Below are 17,753 nucleotides of genomic sequence, written 5' to 3' on the forward strand. Positions count from 1 at the left end.
CACGCACGGCCCTTGTCCCGCACGGCCGCCCTGCGGGCACCGCGCAGCGGCCAGGCCAGCCCGCGGGTCCCGTCGCGCTCCTGCCCGCCCGGGCCGCGTCGGCGGGGCTTCTTGGAGCCCTTTCTGCTCGTAGGGCAGCGCCGCGTTTGGGCATCGGCTCTGGCTTGTTTGGCGGGTGTGTATGGGAGACGTGCTGGGAGCAGCGGTGTCCGGCAGCCAGGACCAAAGTTTATATGCTCCATCCACTGCAGCTGCAGGGGCAAAGCAGCGCGGCGCGGTTGCTTGTACGTATTCCTTCTTCCCCACGCAGCTACTCGGTGTTCTTACTTGGTTTTTATTACTTAAGAGATCATCAGGAAGCTTTGATGTAGTTTTCGATAGCTTGGTAGAGCTTTTTTCACAAAGCTAGATAAAAATCGCTGCATTCTTCATGTAGCTCGCTGAAGACAGTCTTTTTTAATAGGGCTGGGTATAAAGTCTAGCTGTTGCTTGAAGTTCTGTGAAAAATCTCCATGTATTTCAATACATACTGCACGGTGTTTGAAGATAGATTAATTGCAATGAATCAATGCTTCCCAAACTAAAAAGAAACAGACACGTCACATTGACAGGTGTACAGTGTCATTGGGTAATGTCAAGCAGGGTTAACTGCTTTTCCTGAAAGATGTGTATTGACAAAAATGTAGAGATAGCATAGTTCTCATAGTAGTAAAAATGCCTTGCATTCCGTCTAGTGTTTATAGTATATTTCCCCTTTAAACAGGCAGAGCTCATTATTTGGACATGAGAATTTTTATTTCATTTCAGGGGTTTGTTTACATTAAGTAAAAATTAATGGCTTATGTAAGGTAAGTCAATTTTATTGCTCCCATCATTAAAAAAATTATATAATCAGTCAGAAAACATTATCTTTGTTATCAAAAAGTAGCAATGTTACAAACCATTTTTTAAAATATAGATTCTTAGTTCATCAATAGCATGCCCACAGCACACCGCAGTATGGCTATGGATGACAAAACAGTGTGGTTTCTCTTTAGTAACATGATTGTGTTTGCTCTTTTCCAACCTTGTTTTAGGATTGTGACAAGCTAAAATACAACCTTACATGCTTAAGAAAATTGCCATCCTTTTGCTTCTTGTAGACCAGTCTGGACAATGATGCATTTTTGTAGCCCTTTACTTGCTGATTTTTAAGCAGTGAGTGAAGGCTCTTTTTAACCCTGAGAAAACATGCTGTCAAATCCTTCCATTTGATTAGGGCATCCGTCAAACAGCAAGCTTTCATCCTAAAATTAGATAAACATAGATGATGTTAGAATAATTGTTCTGGACTGATGATTCTCACAGTAAAAAGAGCATATGGAGACTTTTTTTTCAGCAGATTTGGTGCAGCTGTTCCCACACCACTTCATTATTGCTTCCTGCACATAAAGTGTTTCCAGTTCTTGAATAGGAGAAGGCAATACAAGGTAAGAAATACCAGCACAAGTTGTTGTGCAGTAACTATCAGTTGTCTTACCTACTAATAGGAACAATAGATCTTATCATATGTTATTTTGTGCTTATTTACTGGAGAATGAAATGGTGCACGCCAGCAGTTCAGGAATCACTCATGCAGCGCAATGCAAAATTCAAGCCCTAGTTTGCTATATGTTCATCTGAATTATTTTCTTAGAACAGTACAGAAATTGAGACAAAGCTAGATAATAAAGCTGCCCATTTAATTAGGCATAAGTGACAGAAAAATTTCATATCCTTTATTTTTTCTGTAAATACTTCAAGACTGTGAATTTAAATCTTTAGAGAAAAGCCTGTGGAAAAGCTGAGTGTTTTAATAAAATGCAGATCATTCAGCATTAGTTTTAAATAAGCAAATCAGCATGATATCTTTCTTTATCAAAAACACAGTAAAACCAAAAAAGCTACCTAAAAACCCCTCTCAGCATACCTTATGTTCTTCTTTCTGCCTTTACCTTCCCACACTTCCACATCCTAGGAAAGGGTGTTTTAAGAGTTCCAAGGAGATGAAAGTAGAATTAGTTCTGGTTAAAGAGCTGTGAGAAGGTATAGCTCCCATTGAGACTGGCATGACTACAGCCTGATCTACAGAGGCACTAGAAATACTCTTACACTGTCTTAATTTTCCTGTGTTCCCATGGGGAAAGAAGGCAGGGGAGAGGACATGACGCAGGACTGGGTAAACAGGTTCTGTGAGTATGGGTGAGAGGTTGTGTGGTCTTGATGTGAAGGGGAAGGGGAGGGGGCAGAAAGAGAGAAGTTGATTAGTCTGTTTCAAGATAATTGGGTCCTGTGGTCTTGTAGAGTTCTTTAGGTAAGTACTCAAGGTCTTAACTTCAGTCTAGACACAAGTAGAAGGCCCTATCTTTAACTCTTGTGTTTTCATCTAGGTAGCCTTTCTTGTATTGTGTAACCTGTAGTAGTCTCCCAACAGTTTCTCTTTTAAGGTGAAGTTTTATTGCATTAATCTAATCTCGAAGTTAGAAAAATTATGATAATGTGAGCAGCAGCCTCTATATATTACAGTAAAGGCCTGCAATGATCATAAAAAGCAAATTCAATAACTGCTATAATGTTCATAGCTGATAACACCTTGGGAAATGGGAGATCCAAAGGCTAATGACTCCTGGGAAGCATACTCTTTCAAAAGTGTTGGCTATTACTTCCAGCATCTCCGTTGACCAAATCATAGGCATATACTGTTGGATGTTGTCACTCTTCTGCAGTGCTGTCTGTATCAGGAAGATACCACTGTGCTATACTACCCTTCTTTAGGGAAAGAAACAGTTCTTCACTCAACCATTACAGCCACTTGAAAAAAAACCCCACACTGTGTGTGTGATTCATTATTGACTTGTTCATGGTGTACAAGGTTGTAGCTACTGTAACTGTAATGCAGTAGTCAGACATGCCCAATACCAGATGAACATTTGAAATTCATTTATCTTTTAAGCAAGGTGCTTAATTCAGTAACAGAATAAGGTCTAGAGCCAGACTAAAAATCTTGAGAACCAATTAGATTGAAATTCTGTGCAGTGTCTGACAATGAAAAGCATATTTCTCTTGACATTAAGCCAAACCAACAGGTAACTTTTCAAACAGAAGCTAAAGTAGCATGTCGTTCAAAGTAATAAGCAGATGATGTGTTCATAGTCTAAAAAGGGACATTTCTAGGTGTTCTGTGTAATCCTGGAAGAGATAATGCCTAAATTTGTCCACTAGTGATGTTAAGTGATCGCTGAAGAAGTAGAAGATACAGGTTTTAAGCACACTTGAGTCTGGAAGGATTCAGATTTGTATCTTTTATACTTAAATTACATCAATCTGTACAACAACTTGTGAAGAAGGGTGTGGTAACCCACAGTATCACTGCTGGTAGAACTGGCTATTCCTCATGTTGGAATAAAGAAGGCAGAAAAAGAGATACCTTTGTGATTCACCCACTTATACAAGAGTAGGAATTGCTGCATTCTCACTGTTCCTGTGGTTGTGTGTTAATTATGCAGTCATTAAACTGGGAAAAAAAGACAATGCTAAGTAAAATAAAAGAAGTATTTTTCCACCTTTGATCTAAATCTTGTACCTAGCAGTTTTCTTGGTAAGGTATTACTTCATATACCTTATGTTACTGTTATAGGATACTGTTACATAGATAGGATGGAGAGGCCTAAATTCTGCTTCCTATAATATTAAACGTTTTATGTAACTCTGAGTAGTTACGGAAGGCATGGATATCTCTGTTTTGGGCTTCACCCTACCTATCTGCCAAATAGTCATTGGTATGCACAGAAAAGATGTAAATCAATATATAATAGATTACATCTACTTTCCAGATTACCATGGAATGATTGCCTAGTAGATTGTATTTTTAAGTAGATTATTTCCATGGGTATGCAATGGCCGTACATGCAGTTTCTTTAAGTACTATGTAGGCTTTTCTCCAGAAAAGATAGCATTCTAGCAACAAGAAAAGGTGTGTCTGTCTAGAGAGGGTGGTAGTTCTGCTGTACTCTTGAGAAATCTCTGCATTGAAAACGAAGTTTAAATTGGCTACATTTCACATTCTTCAGTAGGAGATGAAAATGAAGTCTCATATATGCCAGTTTTATTACGGTGTTGCTGAGAAAGGCAGAAAACAGTGAGAAGGAGGGAAAGAAAAGCAATCTAACAAGGCACAGAAAAAAAAATACCAGCAGTTACAGAGAGAAAACTAAATTGAGGTAGTGCATTGTAAACATAAAATTTACCCACTTTATCATCTCCTTCATAACAGCACTTAAATTTTAAAAGCCGGGGGGAAAAACTATTTACAGAACATATTTGAATCCTGTATTTTGAAGGTGTGTTTTACCTCTAAGCTCATAAACATTCCTACATCTTATAATTTATGAACACTTGCATTGTTTTAGTGCATTTTACTGTTGGATTATGAGTAATCGATGCTCTGCCTAGGTCAATAAAAGAGGCAAAGTAATCTGTTGAAATACACCATGCACATTTCCAGTGGTTCTAATCCCATGCACAGTCCTATAGCTTCAGTTAGTGTGCTAGATATGACTCTTTCCATCTCGGCAGTCACAAAATTACTACCTTAGCGGCATAGCTGTGCTCACATAATGGGGAATTTCAGATGGCTTCTGGCCTGTCACTTTTGGAAGCAAAATATGAGCCAATCTGTGCCACACATTGCAAAGCGGGAGTAGCAGTGAGTGTGTATTACTGTAAGTGCTGCCCAAATCTGTGGAGACACTGAATTGACCACTGCTAAATATGATATCTGTCATTGGGAGTCCAGCTAACACCCATTCAGGTTTAAAAGACTGCAATATTATTATTATTATTATTATTATTATTATTTGGAAATAATGAATATTGAGAGATCTTGGCCATTATTTCAGACATACTTGGTTTTTTACCTTCTATCTGTTTTGAACTAGATACCTAAATTTAAAATTATTCAGGATAACATTCTGCATTTTAATTGATGCAGTCATTCACCTACAGTACTGCCCTCAGCAGCTTTTTAAAATTTGCTATATGTAACTAAAAATATAATGTTGAAAGACATACTTTTGTGTAAGATATATAATCAGAAGTATTTTACTTGTAACCATAGTGAGAAATGTTTTCACTTTTACTATAGGATTAAAAAAAATAACAAAAAGTCCATATCAGGGAAATTTGCAGATTTATTTTGGCAACCACAGTGGCAAAGAGCTGACATGTAAAGAAACAGCTAAGTTCTGTTTCTCGGGTGCACTCTCTTTTGCTAAAATAGTATGGTGTGTTGGTTACTGTGAAATATAAATATTTTCAGTCTTAACTTTGTAAATAGATTTAAAATAAACATTCTTCTCAATTACCACTAAAACCAAATAGAATTTATAATGCAATTCAAGTATTATTTCAACTTTTCCTTTTTAACATATGTGAAATGTGAATGTAAATGTATATTGACTTACACTGTGGGATTGCTAGTGATGTGTTGCATATGCTTCTTAATGTTCAGTACTCAAAGAGCAGCAGTTCTTACACAAGGAGCTTATATTTAACTGGACAGAAAACATCTAGACAAATTGTAAGAAAACAAGCATTTTCTTAAACTTGCTCAAAATACTTTCTATTTTCCAAGTCATTATTAAACGTAAACCCTTTTTTATGTATTTAATGGTAAAGAGAAGTATCTGGAGCTACAAAGCTGTGAGAAAAGAAGGGGACTAAGCAATATGAATGCCTATAGCTTCTGGAGATTGAGACAGAGTTGCTCAACAGTGTTCATCCAAAGCAAAGGACAGAGCAATGCTATAGTGGTTGTTGTTTACCCACACAAAGACCATTGTGTTTCCATGCTGTAGTATGCTCAGAAGCTTGCTGTCTTCTTTATCTGTCCATTGCTATTTGTGCCTTCTTTCTAAAAGGAAGCATCAGTGTTCAATTTCTTAATGTTTTTTTATGGTACTTTTGCACTTTAGGAAGCCTAAAGTTTGTTTTGATTGTGGATTACTTGATGTCTCCCATTTTTTCCTCCTACCCACAGTCTTTCTGTTGAGTGTGGGAGACTTTTCCTGGAATATAGTAGCCACACATATTTGAGTTATGATATGCCCCAGAACCTACTTCACAGTTTTCTACTCGTCAGAAGCTATGAAACACTTTGTAATCAAGTACCTCAAGTTGCTTGAATGAAAGGCAAGTGCACAGACTTATTGCTTAAGCACTTGGATAAATTCAGAATTTCCTTGTAGAAACAGGAAGCATCCCAAATCTCATGCCATCTTTGTTAGACTTTGTAGGCTGGTGTATGTTAAGTCCCAATTTGTCACCAGAGTTCAAAGGACAAGTCTTAACAATCGGTAAAACACAACTCTTGGGCTCAAAGCCAAAAGATGAATGTTTCTGAGTTATTTGCTTATCTAGGAGATGTGACTCATTTTGTGTTACAGTCATTTAAATACAAGATCATATAATTTTATATAGCTGATACTGGATCTGATTACTGTTTAAAATGAGTTCATTGCTTGATCAGAGTAAGTAATTGTTACAAGTTTATAAGCACAATAAAGGATAGGATTCACTAGTACTCCACTTGAATCTCCAGAAGGTCACTTTAATTTCATAGTTTGCAGATGTTTTTTACACCTTTTGGATGTCTGGAGTGGCCACTGCAAACTGTTGAGCCATCAGCTGCATGCAGAATTGTTTTCTATTAACCACTTTTGCTCTCGGAATAGTCTGAGCAACAGCTTGGGTTCAGGATTTTGACAAGAACTAAATTACTTGTTGAAGGTAATGCAGTCATTCCCAAGCTTTTGGCTTGGTGTGTTAGTATTTTACATTCATCAAGTCATTGTGTTGGCCAGACCACAGAGCGGGGGGGCAAGGGAATAAACTGAAAAGTTCACTACGGTGTAGAGTGGAAATACATGCAAAAATCACTGCAGCTAAATTTGAAGTGTCTGGAAATTATGCTTTACACTGCTGGCCATCTCTCAAAGTCTCACAATTTTTGTTATTATTCTTAGTTTGAAATGTTTTGTGTTTGGTTGCAGATTGTGACTGAAATACAGGGAAGGGAAACAATGCATTTCCTGTAAATTCAAATGACTTCTGTACAGATCCAGTTCACACGAGTCCAGATATTCCTGTTCATTTAGAACATGAGAAGTTTTCATGTACATATCACAGCTTTTCTCATAACTTGTAGAAGTTTTTAAGGATGCTTCTCTAATAGGCAGTTTTATATTATGAAAGTTATTGTATAATTTATAAATAAAAGTGATTACTGAAATATTAGTGTTATCTCTTAGGGTATTCATATATAAAAATATATATATGAAAGTTTCATGAGCAGTTTTCTTCACCTTTTAGGTATTTACATAACTTATCAAATTGTTAAAGAAAAGTTATTACACTTACATTGATTACAGGTTTTCGTTTGAACAGAACAGGTATGAAATTGTCTCTGGTTTTAGCAGACACCCTCTCTACACATCCCAAATCCTGATACAACTAAAGAACTGTAACCCTGTCAGCAGAGCAGAGAAATGCACAAATCAGTTTCCCAGAGGGTACACTATCCAATACACTATCCAATTTGGATAACAGTGCTGTTTGGATATGTATTAACAAATGAATATTTAGTCTGGTCTGACAGTATGCTCAAAAAACAACAGGTTGTGGCTGGAACTATACAGAAAACATTATTTGAGGCAAGGCAGTGAAAAGTACTGTGAATTTTTGTTGTAATGTTTTGATAAAAGAAAGCATGAAAACAGTTGTTAAGTAATTACACAGCCTTCCTTCTTCCCACCCTAGAAAGGTCTGTAAAGTCTGTTATTTAGGAAGCCGGCAAAACATTTCTCTGTTAGAGGTGGAGGAGAGGCACTGCTTGACTTAAAGCATTTCCCCATCTCTAGAATGTTTCTACTTGCTTTTGAGGATTAATGACATAGCCAATTAGATGACCAATTTTCATGCCAGAGGGTGGTCTTCCCCTCAGTAAGTCAATTAAAATATACACTCTTTCCTTGGTTTTCCTTCCAGGTAGTCTATTTATAGTTATCCATCTGATTTTCATTACTAGAGGCATAATTGATCTTTTGTCCCATTCTGAAGTTTGTATTCACCTATCTTACAGGTTAGTAGACAAATTAATTATCCCTCTGGCTACAGATATATCTTGGTACTTCAGGAGAAGTTTGTCAGTGTAGGTGGAGTCCTTTGGGTTAGAATGACACAGGGTGATTAGTGGGGGAGCCAGAGCAGCTTGCATGCTCATGCTTGTACCTGTTGTTACATTGATGTGGTCACTATCAGGGTTTTGAGGAGGTCTGATAACAAAAACCAAAAACCCACTTTAGCAGAGTTCATTTAAGGAAGAGATTGAAATAGAGATTAATTTGAAAATAATATATTTGGACTTTTCTGTTATCATGAGTACATAATAGAAGACTAACAAGGTAGTAAGATAAGCGAATATTATATGACTAAAATGACCATTTTGAATATACTATTTATATAATTTTGCTGTAGTTAATCTGATTGATTGGAGTTCAATGAATTCAGTGAGTTACATGTATTTCATTCTAACTTTGTTTTTACAAAAAACAAAAAGTTGCTCTTTTGTCTGCTTATGATCAAGATTTTAGTGGTCTTTATGCCCTTTTGGCATAAAAAGAACACCTAAATATAGTAGTCGTAGATCAGGAGTCATTGTATGTAGGTATTGTGATGTAATCCTTCAGAATTAATTTGATCTCAGATCATAAAATAAAAGTATTTGTTGAGTGTATTACACATTCCCTCATTTTTTAAAAATTAAAATAAAAAAATTTGCAGAATCCTGAACAATTCTGTGACACTGTTCAATTGTGCAAATCCATTCAATCTTAAATTTTACTGGGGTTCTGGGGTTTTATCTGTAATTTTTGACAGTGTTGTATGTTAGAAATGGAGTTTTATATGTAAATATATACATCACTTGGTCCAAATTGTACGGGTTTGTATCTGTACACTCTGATCTCATTATCACTCATTAATTGTCAAATTACCTAAAATTGCTTTCCATATAACCCAGTTGCTTTTATGTGTCCTTTTATGTTATTGTTTTAAGTCTGTATGTCAGTGTGTGGGTAACAAACAGGTAGAAAAATTTCTCCAGCTTCCCAAACATGAAGTATTTTTCTTCTCCTCTCAAAAAATTACACCATAGAACAAAACTAGGAAGAAAGCACGCACATCCTTTGCAAAGCCAGTCTGTTGGGTTATGCGCAGAGCACAGCCAAGCACTGAGACTGAGATTGTATTGACAAGAACAAGATGAATGGCCCCCTGGAGACTATGGGGTTTGTATGCTCGTTTCCACCACCTTTTCATCCTTTTGTACCCCCTTTCAGTTCATATGCAGATTAACTCAAACCAAGTCCACACTAAATACTCTTTTTCACTTTAGTTTTGGAAGGTAGGTGGAGGATCTAAATATTTATGAGGCTTTTTTCCTCTGGTTTATGATGCACTCTTGTTGAACGTTGAGGAATTACGTTAATGAATGCATGCCTGCACACACAGACACAGAAACCAGGCAAAAGGAAAAAAAACACACAAAGCGTTGTCAGCTCTAATGTCGGCGCTTACTAAAACAGTTCCCATAAAAAAAAAAAAAGGCAAAAGAGATTTAAAATCCATTGCCAGGAGAAAAATAAATTGTATGACTGAGCACGAAAGAAAGAACAAAGTTTCATCTTTGCTTTCCTCAGTCGTAAATGGAACTCTTGTTTCAGCTCTGACTAAATTTGAAATAAAACGTGTTAATTGAAAAATGAAAGCTTGTCTAAAAAGTCTTAACTGGATTTGTGTTTTCAGTAATGAAGAAAAGGCAAAGCTTTGGTCCTGTACAGTTTTCCTTTAACATAGGTAGCAGTAAACATGGTAGTATTTTCTGGTATGATAAAAGGTACAGTTAAGTGTGCTTTAATGAGACAAGTCAGATAACTCAGTGACACTGGTTTTGCCATGATTTTGCCAACTTCGGTACATTTATTCAGGAGAGTTAGTTTTTGCGAGACTAAAGGTTTTTCTGAAAACTAAACTGTCTTTTTTTTTCAAAATTAAATGGAATATACTGAGAGTATAGCTGGATATACTAGAATATTTATTTTCAAAATCGTTAGTTCAGAACTAACTTAAGGAATATGCCTTTTTTAGATGGAAGACTACATGGCATTAAAATACTGAAATATGAGTATTTTAATTCTTTTAATACTGCATTGTCAAGAAGAGTCAACTGTTTGACTTTTAATCATCTCTGCCTTCCTTCTACCCTTTTTATTCTCCAAAACACACATAGCAATCCCAGACAGGGCCACAGTTCACACAAGTGGGACAGTAAATTCTTTCACATTCAGGAACCAGAACATAAGATTTTAAAATGTACTTTTGTGCTATAATTTAAAACCTACTGAAAAATTGCAAAATACTAGCTCTTCAAGTGCAATAGTATTTAACTGTCTAAGCTCAGTTTTTCATGTTTATAATATGCCTAGCTGAAGTTACTAAAACATTGTCCTAACATTTTCATCTTTTTATTGTACTTTGTTTTCAAGATATTCAGTTTCATATGTAATTAAATCCAATAAAGCCATGTATATTTCATTTATTCTAAAGTTATTATTTTCCATCTTAAAATGCAGATTTTGCTATTTTCAATGACTTTGCCTGTGCTATTCAAGGGTTAAGTGAAAAAATTTGGTTTAGCAGATCCCAAAACAGTAAAGAGGTATACAACATAAAAACAAATTAGTATTTAACAACTGAAATTGCATCACTTTTGTTTAATCTTTCATCCTTTAGCCTAAATCTTCTCCCTCTTGCCTTTTTTTTTTCTCCCTACATAGCCAGTTGTGACCACAGATACAGTATTAGATATTACTTAAGTACTTAAGCTCCTTAATGTGAACAAAAAAATCTCAGTTCTGTCTCTTAACTGGGGAGATTTCAAACTTACCTGGATTTGTCCATCCTGGGCAAATTGAAGCACTTATGTAGTATCTTAGCAAAACAGATTTGCACATCCGTACAGTGAAATGCTTCTTTCTGTGGGTGGATTTGCAGGTGGGGGATGCACGACTTCCTTATATATATGTATAGCACACAGTGGATTAATAGGAAAATGAAGAAAATGCAGCAAGCTAATAAATGTTGGAAGAGAAAGCATCAGGGAGATGGGATACTTGAATACGCTTTGAAGAAGGAAGATGCAGGTGTAGAGGCAGGCATAGGACAGCTTTTATGTGGAGGACAGTAAGGGAAAAACAAAGTTGAGAGACTCCTTGGCTTGAGCAGGGGGCTTTGGGGCTCCCTTTAAGCTATTAACACTCCCAAATGGCAGAAAAAAATAGCACACCAGCCAAGGTCCTTGAAAGTAGTTTTTTGGGGGGGATAAGAAAGGTGGATGAACTATAGGCCTAAATCAGGGAACAGGCATGTTCTACAGGACAAGAGTCCTGTAGAAGGCTTTATTTTATAATACCAAATAAGTACAGCCCCCACCCCCAAAAAATTATTATGATGATGATAATAATGAATAAATAAATAAATAAATTCAAAATCCCCAAAGCCAAGGAGGTTATAGCCCACAGGAGTGCCATATTAATGATAAGGAAAGCAATTATCTGTACTTTTCCCAAAAGGAAATGGCACAGGAAAATACAAGAATGTACAAAGATGAGCCCAAGGTAGGCATGTGCCTGTCATCTGCATCTAAGTCCAGCGTGCTGGTGTTAAGGACAAGCCTGCTTCTCCAGGCTCAGAGGTTCATGTGGAAAGGGAGGAGCCAGAAAGTCCTGCTTCCAGACGATGAAAACGCACAAATAAAACACTGATGCTTTCAGTGGATTCTTAAATGCAAGACCATGAGCCTACTTAGTGATCTGCCCTAGGAAGTTTTGCTTTGAAAACAGCTAAGGGTGCAAGCACATTGTTCACTCTCCTGATCAGAGAATCCCACAATGGATTCAGACTTTAGGTCCCTGGGCAAAATCCTAATTCCTATGGGGAAAACAACAAAAAGAAGAAAAGGTCATGGAACTGATTGTAAGGATCCAAATCACAGTGCTGTCAGGATTACCAAACAGGTTGAGATTTCCAGCAATAGAAATTCCCCTTTGGTTGTTTGTACTCACTTTACATTTATACTATTTTTCCATTCAATTTGCTCAAATACAGAAGTCACAAGATATGTAAGAATTTAAAAAAAAACCCCACAACTGGAAACCACCAAACACAAAACCCACACACCACTAGAAATTGCAGGTAAGTTCTCTCAGCACTCAACTTTTGTGGTGAACACTAAAAATGAGCAATCTTCCTTTTTCCTATGGCTGATTCTGAAGTGTTATCACATTATATCTGAAGGCAGTGGGGTGCAACCATGTGTTTTCAAGAAAGTACTTTCATGAGTCCACTTAATCTTGAGGCTGGTATCTTTCCAAGTGGCATTCTGCATAAATTTGCCTTTTTTTTCCTTCCCAAAAAGAAATTTCCTACAGATGAATCACAGCATTCTAAATGGAATCTGCCACCTGCCTCAGCTATGAGAAGTCTAGCTGTTTCCATACTAGTTTAACAGTCATCTCGCAGATGGGAGATGTATCTCCATGGATGGCACTGAACTGAAAGGAAATCTGAAGGGCTTGGTTTTTTGGGGGGAGTTTGATGTATCTGCTTACAGTATTTGTCTTTTGCTGCCTGAACAACTGATTTAGGTGTAAAACTTGAAAATTCTCTGTCTCCTGCACTCAAGAGATGCCTCAATTTCTGCTGATAGATAGAACTAGAGCTCTTAGCCGACAGAAAGGTACAAACGGCTGAAGCCACAATTACCAAAATGAGATGTCCTAAGACAAATTCTCAAAAGACATTCCCCTCTAACATTAGGGGGGGAAAGGCAATTTTGTTCATCATCTCTGAAAATATTGATAGAGCAGGCCTACAAATTTTTTTAAGTTGTTATGGGTGATGCTGGCGTTTTTCTTCTTATACAGAAGCAATGTTCAAACTCCTAGTTCAGATTCATAAACATAGTTCTATTAAGACTCCTCTGCCAATTCAGTGTCCAGGAATATCCTTCAGATGCCTAACCTTCATTAATTAATTGATGAAGGAACCTGAGCCTACCTCTAGACACAAAGATTTATTACCTTGGGTACAGAACTTCTTCAAGTGTCCTAACAGAAAGGCTGTAAGATGCTGGTGGAGTAAAACAGAACACCATTCCTCCCTCTGACATAAATCAGCCTCAGATTTCTTCATAAATCATCAAGAGGTTAGCTGTTGTTCTTCAGGTAAACAGCTTCCAATAGCAACAGTGCTGACCTAGGAAGGAGGAAGGTGGATTTGGGAGATTTTTACTCTCCAAGAACAGTATTTTTCTTACCCTGCTTTCTCCTGTTTGATTTTCTCCATGTAAAGGGGGAAGGGCAGAAGAATAGGGTTCTCTTTGATAGCTGTTTTCTTACCTGTTGCTTTTGCCAGCAGAATCTTCACACTTTATAGATACAGAGTGATTATTTGAAAGGCAAAAGAAGATACAGGTAAAACTTGCACACCTATTTGAAGGAGAACAGAATAAACTAATATGGAACCTGTACAGTTATTCCAAGAATAAATATTCCCTGTTCCCAAACATCATAATTTGCCTCCATTCCATTTCTTGACATTTTTTTAAGCAATAATGTTGCTAATTTGATTTTCAAGGATTTTCTTTATAGAAGTATGAGAATTTTGATTTTAAGAACTGTTGGATATCAGGAATTAAATCAATGGAGGAAGCTTACAGAAGCCTCAAGAATCATTTAATCCTAAAGATCACCTAGTGTTCCTAAACCGTGTGAACGGAATTTGTGCCCGTAAGTGTAATGCCACCAAATATCAATGCTCCTAAGTCGAGTATTAATTACGTAGAATTTGGGAGCATTCTAAAAGTGTATTACTGCATCAAATATCTTTTTATTTTTTCATTTGTCAAAAAAAAGTAATCGTCAAAGCTGGAAATTGATCAATTAACATTTTGTGATATTTGTCTGAAGAAGGTAAAAGGGTTTGTTTTGTTCTTTAAACAGTTTACTAGAGTGATTTTTAAGAATAATGTCATCTAAATAAGAACAATGATCTAGAAAGACACTGAAGTGAGACTAAAGAAATCTGAATTTGATGTCAACTTTTGATACAGGTTTTTGTCTGCATCTCCACTAAAAAGTTAAACAAACAGAACCAGGACTGAGCTGCAACCCTAATGCTGATCACCGTGGGCTGGCCATGTTCATACTGTTAAGGTTTTATCAGGTTACAGCATGGTAACCTGTCAAGTGGTGCCCACAAGTCTTTGGGAAAGTGCTAGTTGACATTGAGGGAAAACTGTCCTGGGGCTCTTCTGACACCTGAGCAGCACTGCCACTGGGATGCATTCCCTTGCACTGTTGAATTTCTCAGTGCACATGTAATATCCATGAGTTTGATCAGACAATGGGACTGTTCTATCATTAAGTGCCCCATTAGTGGGGAATAACTATATTTCCTTTCTTCCTCTTCTTATCTGCTACATCTATTGGGATTATGGTATCACTGGTAAAAATAATCTCTCTCTGTTATGGGTAAAACATCTATTACAGTCAGATCATAGCTTTCCTTTGAAGTTATTACATACTACATTAATTAGAGTAGCAACAAAAAGATTTCCAAAATTTAGAAAAGCCTGATAAAAAAAGGAAATCTTAGCTCCCCTCACAAATATATATATTTCTGTGTGTGACTCTGTAAATATACTAATATACGGTAGATGTGTGTATATATTTTTTTAAATATACTATGCAAGAGTTCTTCATTACTGCATTCCTCTGCCAGCAGAATTAAGATAACAATCTAATACACAGCTATTTGAAAGAAATGTTCTAGCTAATTAAATAAGCTTATTCTTGCATTATGAATGACTCCTCCAAATACCTGGATATGTTTCCACATAGGGATATATGACATTTCACTCAAAACTGACAGTGTTTAACAAAGAAAACAAAGGTAATTAGTCTTTTCTTGATAATCTTTTATATTATCTTTTAAGATCAGGTTACAGACCATATCATTTAAATTATAGCACAAAAAAAACTACTTAAGAAAGATGAAGTTGCTGCAGAAATGAGGGACATCACAAGTAAAATAGAACCCAAGCATGGGACAGGTGTTTTAATGCCTCCATAGTTGAGAGTGAATTTCCTTCTAACACTAGTAGCTGTACATGAAACAAATGTAGTAAAGAAAACAGCAAAAGATAACAGTAACTGCACAAAGAGGGACCTTGCACAACAATACAAAACAAAGAAAACCAACTTAGTAAATTGGAAACTTTAAACCAGGAATTCAGAAACCTCTAAATATTTCTTCTGTTCTTCTAGTAATCATAGTTCCAATTAAAAATGGGTGAAATAGCCATGAAATAAGCAAAGTAGCTGTCTAATCATACTTTGAAATGGCAATCTACAAATACTCCAGACTTCTGGATTTACTAGCTCCATCAAAAATGTGCATTTAGTACTAGCTGCCAACATTTCTAGGGACAAATGTATTAAATCAATACTACAGTGTGTGGCAGAATTTTCTCAAGTGATGGTAAATGATGTGACTTTGCAAACTGATACAGTACCTCCTCCTCCCTTGGTCCAGGGAAAGGAGGGAAAAAAAGGTGATAGAGCCAAACACTTATTAAGGCCCTTCAGACCTGATTAAAGTCAAATTGCAGGAAACATTTACTTTAATATAAAATATGCACAGCAACACAACCGTAGTTAAAAGATATCAATAAATGTTTCCTTTTTGATAAGTCTGATTTAATGTACTGAAATACAGGAATGTTTCTGAAACATCATTCAAGGAAGCGTGAGAAATAAGCAAGCTTAAACATTTAAAACTGAACACCAATTAGCAGACCATTATTTAAAAAAAAAAAATCTGAAATTCAATTTTATTTTGCTTCAGTCAAATGCAACAAAGACTTTGTTTTGAGAAGAATTGGGTTTGAGACTTGAGAAACAGTTTCTGAGTTGGTATCTTCATTCCCAGAAGGCTACATAAGCAACAAAATGTGTTGGATGCTTTAGGTTTTAGCAGTGAATCAGAAAATAAATTTAAGGACAGACTTCCCCATCTGAAACAGAAACTGCGAGGTCAGAAATGGGATCTCTGTCCTGTGCAACTATCTGGTAACAGCACTGAGTTCAGCTTAACCATGCATGTTCTTAGCAATTTCAAGCAAAGTCTTTTGTGTCCATTCACAGAAGCACTTTCACTCCCTTTTGGCCATTTACACCACAGAAAAGCTTTTGCAATTTGCTTAAAACTGCCAAGAACAAAGCTCCAATATCTCTTCTTGTAAAGCTTTCTGTTCCAATTCAGACATGGAGTGTTTGATTTGTGTTGAATGGTGGCTTGCTGGTTGTATTTCAGAGGTGACAACAGAAGAAAAAACTGTCACAAAGAAAGACCTGCAGGAAGAAATGAGGATCCAACATGTCTCCAGGGACAGGAGAGGGCTGAGGAGAGGGTTTGTGTCTGGAGCCAGTGAAATAAAGGTCTGAAATAAAGCAGTGACCGGATTCTTAAATCTCACATCATGCCATGACTGTTCTGTGAAGAAGCCCAGGGCTGCAGAACAAGGAGATCTCTTTACTCTAGAACTTTCTTGCCAGCAAGGAAGAGGAGAATGAGCATTCCTACGAGTGCAACCTGTGAGAACACTCACCTGCATCTGTACTGATCTGGCTTGATTTTGTCACAATGGTTACCTGAGTATTGGTGGGCGCAGTTTTTCCTGTGTGAAAGTGAATGGCCTCAGTTATTCTGCAGTCATGGGATGTGAAGCAAACAGTTACTTTTGTTCAGGTTCTTGTAATTTGGAATAAGAATACGTGAGCATAAATTCAGCAGTGGATTTATACTGCAGTCAGTTCATGAAACCAGGTAACACTGCTTTTTAAACTAGAGAGAAGATTCAAGCCCACTTGACATCAATGGATAACTTAATTCAGTGATGCCAGCACTTCATCCCTAATTTTCCATAAAAATTATTAATATTAAAACATACCTTTGAAAGAGGCTTTTCTTAAAAATAAATAAATAAATAAGTAAATAAAACAGTATTTTTAATTTCAAAGACTGTATTTGGAAAGTTTTAAAATTATGTCTGATACGTACAATAAAAATGGCAAATATTTCTTCTGCATTATTGTTTTTAATATCAGATATTTAAACAGATATTTAAAAGACCACAGAATAAGCAGCAGTATAAATCATAGATCTTAAAAACACCAGAAAACTTCACAATATCATTAACTACAAATAAACTGAGTCTTAAACTCAGCATTTTGTATTTCTTCATGACATGACTACCTTAAGAGACATCAAAAGCATAAGACACTTTTTAAAAAGTTAAAAAACATGCAGATATTAACTGTGACATGCAAATGTATTACCAAAGAAGATAACTGAAATTTTTTATATCTCTATATTACTGATTATACCACATCAAAGAAAAATGTGCATTTCAGCAATGGTTTTGCTGCATTAAAATCAGTGGAACTGCGCACCCAGGCTGTCACAGTATACTCAGTGAAAGGAGGTGGATACTGCATCATGTCCTCTTAGGTAATCTCTTTTAAATAATTTGCATGTGGTGCTGGACTATGTCGATA

General features: G+C 36.5%; 2 long non-coding RNA genes across 2 annotated transcripts; one reads left to right on the forward strand and one right to left on the reverse strand.

The window, feature by feature from the left end:
* Window positions 1-776: 776 nt before the first annotated feature.
* Window positions 777-2,275, reverse strand: LOC113969321. The gene is made up of 2 exons (XR_003534824.1): window positions 1,949-2,275; window positions 777-1,286 (listed from the first exon to the last, which is right to left on the reverse strand). It is a non-coding gene; the product is annotated as an uncharacterized LOC113969321 (long non-coding RNA).
* Window positions 2,276-11,998: 9,723 nt separating this feature from the next.
* LOC113969323 lies at window positions 11,999-12,282 on the forward strand. The gene is made up of 2 exons (XR_003534825.1): window positions 11,999-12,093; window positions 12,137-12,282. It is a non-coding gene; the product is annotated as an uncharacterized LOC113969323 (long non-coding RNA).
* The last annotated feature ends 5,471 nt before the right edge of the window (window positions 12,283-17,753 follow it).

Source organism: Neopelma chrysocephalum, unplaced genomic scaffold (assembly GCF_003984885.1).
Source record: "Neopelma chrysocephalum unplaced genomic scaffold, ASM398488v2 Primary Assembly neopelma1_23, whole genome shotgun sequence".
Lineage (NCBI taxonomy): Eukaryota > Metazoa > Chordata > Aves > Passeriformes > Pipridae > Neopelma > Neopelma chrysocephalum.